At 35.6% G+C, this 6000-nt stretch overlaps 3 non-coding genes across 3 annotated transcripts; all 3 read left to right on the plus strand.

Moving 5' to 3' along the window:
• The first annotated feature begins 188 nt into the window (after positions 1-188).
• Trnas-cga (transfer RNA serine (anticodon CGA)) lies at positions 189-270 on the plus strand. Its single transcript has one exon. It is a non-coding gene; the product is annotated as a tRNA-Ser (tRNA).
• Positions 271-4313: 4043 nt separating this feature from the next.
• Trnas-cga (transfer RNA serine (anticodon CGA)) lies at positions 4314-4395 on the plus strand. Its single transcript has one exon. It is a non-coding gene; the product is annotated as a tRNA-Ser (tRNA).
• Positions 4396-5406: 1011 nt separating this feature from the next.
• On the plus strand, positions 5407-5488 carry Trnas-cga (transfer RNA serine (anticodon CGA)). Its single transcript has one exon. It is a non-coding gene; the product is annotated as a tRNA-Ser (tRNA).
• The last annotated feature ends 512 nt before the right edge of the window (positions 5489-6000 follow it).

Consider the following 6000-nt stretch of genomic DNA (forward strand, 5'->3'; position numbering starts at 1 on the left):
ATATCACTTTTTCGACACACCCTATTATACTCGTTTGTAATGAACTGGCACTGATAACTTTTCTTAAATCTGTACTTGTTTCATTTCGTTTTCATAAAGATGCTAATGATGACGTCATTAATGCAGATGCGACTTTTAATCACAATTTTAAAAGAATTGCAAATTTTGTTAAGAAAGGCTTTGCAAAAGCAGTCGTGGCCGAGTGGTTAAGGCGTCTGACTCGAAATCAGATTCCCTCTGGGAGCGTAGGTTCGAATCCTACCGGCTGCGTAATATTAGAGTTCTTCCGAAGACTAAACTTCCTTTTTGGGAGATAAAAGCGAAATACGAAATAAATGAAATATTAAGCAAATTAATAACAGATTTTGTAGCAATAACTAAATTTTGTCTAAATATTTTTTTTAATGATTTATCAAAAAACAACTATTAAAATTTTTTTTTATATATAAACAATTTGATTAAATTTTAATTTCTGTAGATGCAAATGCAAATTTCCAAATGAGCATTCTATCAAGGGACAGGGGCAAACTTCTCACATATCACTAAGAGCTGCCCGTTTCAAGTCTAAGCTCAATGATAGGGGGGCCTCCTTATATAGGTGAAAAAATGTTATTTAAATGTTTTTCTATTAAAAATATTAGCAAAATTTTATTTTTATAGAATTGTTGTTCAAAATGGGGCATTCTTTTATAGCCGAAAAATTTTTAATAAAATGTTTTTCGATTAAAGATTTTTGCAATATTTTGTCTGTAAAAAATTCATCAGAACCTTTTTTTTAAATTATTTATTTTATTTCTATATAAATTATTGTCAACATTTTATTTCTTTGGAAACTGTTACCAAATTTCTATTTCTACAGAAAATTTTGTCAAGATTTTATTTCTACACAAAAATGTTTCAAGATTTTATTTCCATAGAAAATTTATGATAGAAACCGAGAACCCTACTCTCTGCGGCCAGACCATATCCGATGGTAAGAAATATTTCAAGACTGATTAAATGTAGTCTAAAACTTGTGATAGAAATTGTCATCAAAATTTGATTTTTATAAACATTTTTTTCAAAATTTTATTTTTATGGAAAATTTTGTTAAAATTTTATTTATAAACAAGTAAAAAGGTAACGGCCGGGCCGAACTTTGGATACCCACCACCTCGAGTATATATATGTAAACCACCTTTCGTCATTATTCGGTGAAAATGCATGATTTATGCCCCCATAGCAGCTTTATTGAAATATGGTCCGATTTGGGCCACAATCGACACGGATATTGAGTGGTCCTATAAGTACAAGTTATAGTTCAATATTTTAGACCGGACTGTTGGTCTTTTTGGTGGCCAAATCCAAGTATAGACCGGTCTGAACCATGTGCGACACGGATGTCGAGAGGCTGAATATAAGTCACTTTGTCAAATTTCAGCGAAATTGAATTATAGATGTGCCTTTTATGGGGCCAAGACTTTAAATCGAGAGATCGGTCTATATGGCAGCTATATCCAAATCTGGACCGATCTGTGCCATATTGCAGAAAGATGTCTAAAGGACCTAACCTAACTCACTGTCTTAAATTTCTGCGAGAACGGACAATAAATGCGCCTTTTATGGGCCCAATACCTTAAATCGAGAGATCGGTCTATATGACAGCTATATCCAAATCTGAACCGATCTGAGCCAAATTGAAAAAGAATGTTGAAGAGCCTAACACAACTCACTGTCCCAAATTTCGGCAAAATCGGACAATAAATCCGTCTTTTATGGGCCCAATACCTTAAATCGAGAGATCGGTCTATATGGCAGCTATATCCAAATCTGGACCGATCCAAGCCAAATTGAAGAAGAATATTGAAGGGCCTAACACAACTCACTGTCCCAAATTTCGGCGAAATCGGTCAATACATTCGCCTTTTATGTGCCCAAGACCATAAATCGAGAGATCGGTCTATATGGCAGCTATATCAAAATTTGGACCGATCTAGGCCAAATTGAAGAATAATGTCGACTGGCGTAACACAACTCACTGTCCCAAATTTCAGAAAAATCGGATTATAAAGCTGGCTTTTATGGGCCTAAGACCCTAAATGGGCGGATCGGTCCATATGGAGGCTATATCAAGATGTAGTCCTATATCGCCCATCTTCGAACTTCTGTGCAAAATTTCAGCTCAATATCTCTATTTTTAAAGACTGTAGCGTGATTTCAACAGACAGACGGAAAGACGGGCGGAAAGGGCTAGATGGTCTTAGATTTTTACGCTGATCAAGAATATATATAATTTGTAGGGTCGGAAATGGATATTTCGATGTGTTGAAAATGGAATGACAAAATGAATATACCCCCATCTTTCGGTGGTGGGTATAAAACGCATTTAAAAGCTTCAGCGATCTTAGTTATCAGAAAATTTTAGAATATTTCCAGCATAACTAATATCTCTGTGGCGCGGCACCCAGAACAGGTGATTTTTTAACTGTTGAGCCATCTCGATGAGAGATCTGCGACAGTCGAGTGCGGTTTTTGTGTTCAGAAATAGGGATTTAATGGCTGTCTGAGAAGATATTTTGCCAATCGTCGTTATGACACCATATCTTAGCCATTCCACCACTTCCTTAATTTTAAGGATCTCCGCTGGATACACACTGCAGTGTTCCGATAACCTCTTCGATACGAACAGTTCCAGATCTTAAGAGAACATCCCAAAGCCCACCTGGTCGTTTAGTTTGGTATCATCTGTATAAAAGCCTATGTAACTTCTGTTGCCAGAGATATCGTAGTTCCAATCGCTCCTATCAGGAATAGTGGTACAGTAATTTTTATCAAAAAGCGGCTCAGGTAGGGTGTATTCCACACTGCTTGCAACATCGGATATTGTATCAAGGATAACACAGTGTCCGTAGCCGCCACATGGCCAATGAGAAAGCTCCCTTAATTTTTATCTAACTCGTACAAAAATTGCGGCATCCAGGGGCTAAAGATGTCAAATCGGGAGATCGGTTTATGCGGGAGCTATATTTGGTTATAGACAAATTTGGACCGTACTCTGCACAGTTGTTGGAAGTCATAACAGAACACGACGTGCAAAATTTCCGCCAAATCAGACAGAAGTATGTAAGGTATAGTAAGTTTAAGATATTTGAAAATCATTGCGATATACGTTTTTCGTATTTATGTAGTATCCCCGATGATGTCCTTCTATGAAAAGGGACGAAATATTGGATTAAATAAAACGATTTTTAAAAAATCAAATTAACCCTTGTCCTTGAGCTTGAAATTTCAATCGAAATAACCTAATTTTGTCTTTAGAAAAAGTTTAAAAAAATGTAGAGGATTTTTCAACTTGCTTCGGAATACATTTTCTTAAAATTTTGTACAACGTCTTATTTTATGATTTTGTGTACTGATTTTGGACTTAAATGGTTCAGATTTCGATATAGCTTCCTTATAAATGTTCGTCTGATTTTGACTAACTCTGCAATAATTTGGGCATTTGTTAACGGATCCTCAAAAAATTTACCTTTTCTTATGTCTCTTCTGATCACTGATGAATTTCTTAGAAATCGGTTAAGATTGAGATATGCATAGCTTCCATACATATGTCTCGCCCGACTTTCACACTGCACGGCACTCAAATTAGTGAGTAGGTGGAAGCATGTAATCTTTTTGGGTTTTATCGGATTGGTGATGAAGTTTGCGTCAGCTTCGAAATCGTGATCTCCGTATCCCTACCCAAAGCATTTGTAGCGCACCACGCCGCAAGCCTTTGTTTTTTGAAAAGGTTTTTATTTTGCTTTCTATTATAAATATATTTGTTAAATTGATTAACAGTTTTCTAATTTTTAAAAAAAAAAATATCTACATGGTTATGTATTTGCGACCCAATGGCTGCCTAGGTTAGGCCTTAGTCTTAGACACATATTCCTCAACAATGTTAATCTCCATTGGTTATCAACTTGTATATAACGGTTGTTGCGGCTCATCTGCAACAAACAACATTGCGAGTTTCAATAGCAACAACAACTACACAACATTTTAAAAGAAACAACAGAAACATAATACCCTCCAACCACTGTTATGAGATACGCAACAATTCTCATCAAAAGACTGTAGATAACAGCAACAAATGCAAAATTGTCCAAGAACATTTCATTAAGCAACATTGGCAAACTTCTCACATAACAGTAGATAACAGCAGTTGAGTATTTAATATGCAACAGGCATTACCATAACAGTCGCCATATTAGAGCGATGGTGTTTATATTTCTCTACAGTGGGTTTTAGCATGCCACTGTTACAACGACTTGGTCAACCCAATAAAGCAAGCAGTCGTGGCCGAGTGGTTAAGGCGTCTGACTCGAAATCAGATTCCCTCTGGGAGCGTAGGTTCGAATCCTACCGGCTGCGTAAAATAAAAGTATTTAGTTTGATGGTTTTGCAGGCTGGCAACAATATGTGGTTGATTTGTGACCATTACTTTATTGAATGGTGATGCATTGAAGAGAACCATCGAATTAATAGTCAGAATTGGCTCGACTAGCAATAAAAATCAATGCATTTCTAAGACTTATATATAAATACATACACACATATTCTTACATCTAATTCCTACTTATTTGCATACAAGTTTACATATGAGAACTCATAATGCTATTTAAGGTACATTTGCAGTATAGCGGCGACAGCACAAGAATTATTCTTACATCTAATTCCACTTATTTGCATACAAGTATACATACGAGAACTCATAATGCTATTTATGGTACATTTGCAGTATAGCGGCGACAGCACAAGAATTATTCTTACATCTAATACCACTTATTTGCATACAAGTATACATATGAGAACTCATAATGCTATTTATGGTACGTACATTTGCAGTATAGCGGCGACAACAAAAAGAATTAAGCGGCCGTGACAGTGAAAAGGGTTCCCCCGCCACCATTAGTCGTGCGTGCGGCTTTACATATGCTGTTATGCTTAGCTATCGCTTGGGCATTCGCTCGTGTTTGCTGTTGTTTAGTGTAATTTGACACTCTCCTTGTTTATACAATTTTCTTGTTAGTTCTGACATTGACTATAGTATGGGTACGCTACAATTGCAACAATAACAACTATACAATATTTTAAAAGATAACAACAAAATACATTCCAATCGCTGTTATCAGTAATGCAACAATTCTCATCGACAGACTGTAGATAACAGCAACAGCAACAGCATGCAAAATTGCCCAAGAACATTTCATTAAGTAACATTGGCAAACTTCTCACATAACAGTAGATAACAGCAGTTGAGTATTTTATGCACAACAGGGGTTATCATAACAGTCGCCATACAACAGCGAAGGTGTTTATATTTCTCTACGGTGGGTTTTAGCATGCCACTGTTATAACGACTTAGTCATCTCAATAACACAAGCAGTCGTGGCCGAGTGGTTAAGGCGTCTGACTCGAAATCAGATTCCCTCTGGGAGCGTAGGTTCGAATCCTACCGGCTGCGAAGTGGATTTTTTTTATTTGTTTATTTTTTTAATTTTTTGTTTTCTCTATATTTTGCTTCCTTATCATTTATGCACATAAATACCGGGTGGCATGGTAGCAACGTCAAACCAGATAATAAATTATGTTGTTTGGTGGTTATCTTTATTTTTTTTTGCTTTTTTATCAATTAATTTGTGGTTGTGCTTTTCATAATAAAAATTACAATTTAATCTATGCACACACACCTCCCAGGCTAGTACATATATCCAACAATGTACCGCCAACGATGTTTAATGAATGAAAATATGTGATGGGGACTTATTTTGCAGAGGCTGATGAATGTTGAAAGCAAAAAATAAGCGTTGGTAGTGAACGTAGCCAAAGACCTTACAGTACAGATGGGAATATTAATTTATGATGTTAAAACAAAATGGCTATGATAATTAAGAAATTCGGACAAAATAAATAGTATAAAAAATTTTTAAAAATGTTTTTTGGAAATAAAATATTAAAAAAAATTTTTATAATAAT

This window comes from Stomoxys calcitrans, chromosome 4 (assembly GCF_963082655.1).
Source record: "Stomoxys calcitrans chromosome 4, idStoCalc2.1, whole genome shotgun sequence".
NCBI classification, from domain to species: domain Eukaryota; kingdom Metazoa; phylum Arthropoda; class Insecta; order Diptera; family Muscidae; genus Stomoxys; species Stomoxys calcitrans.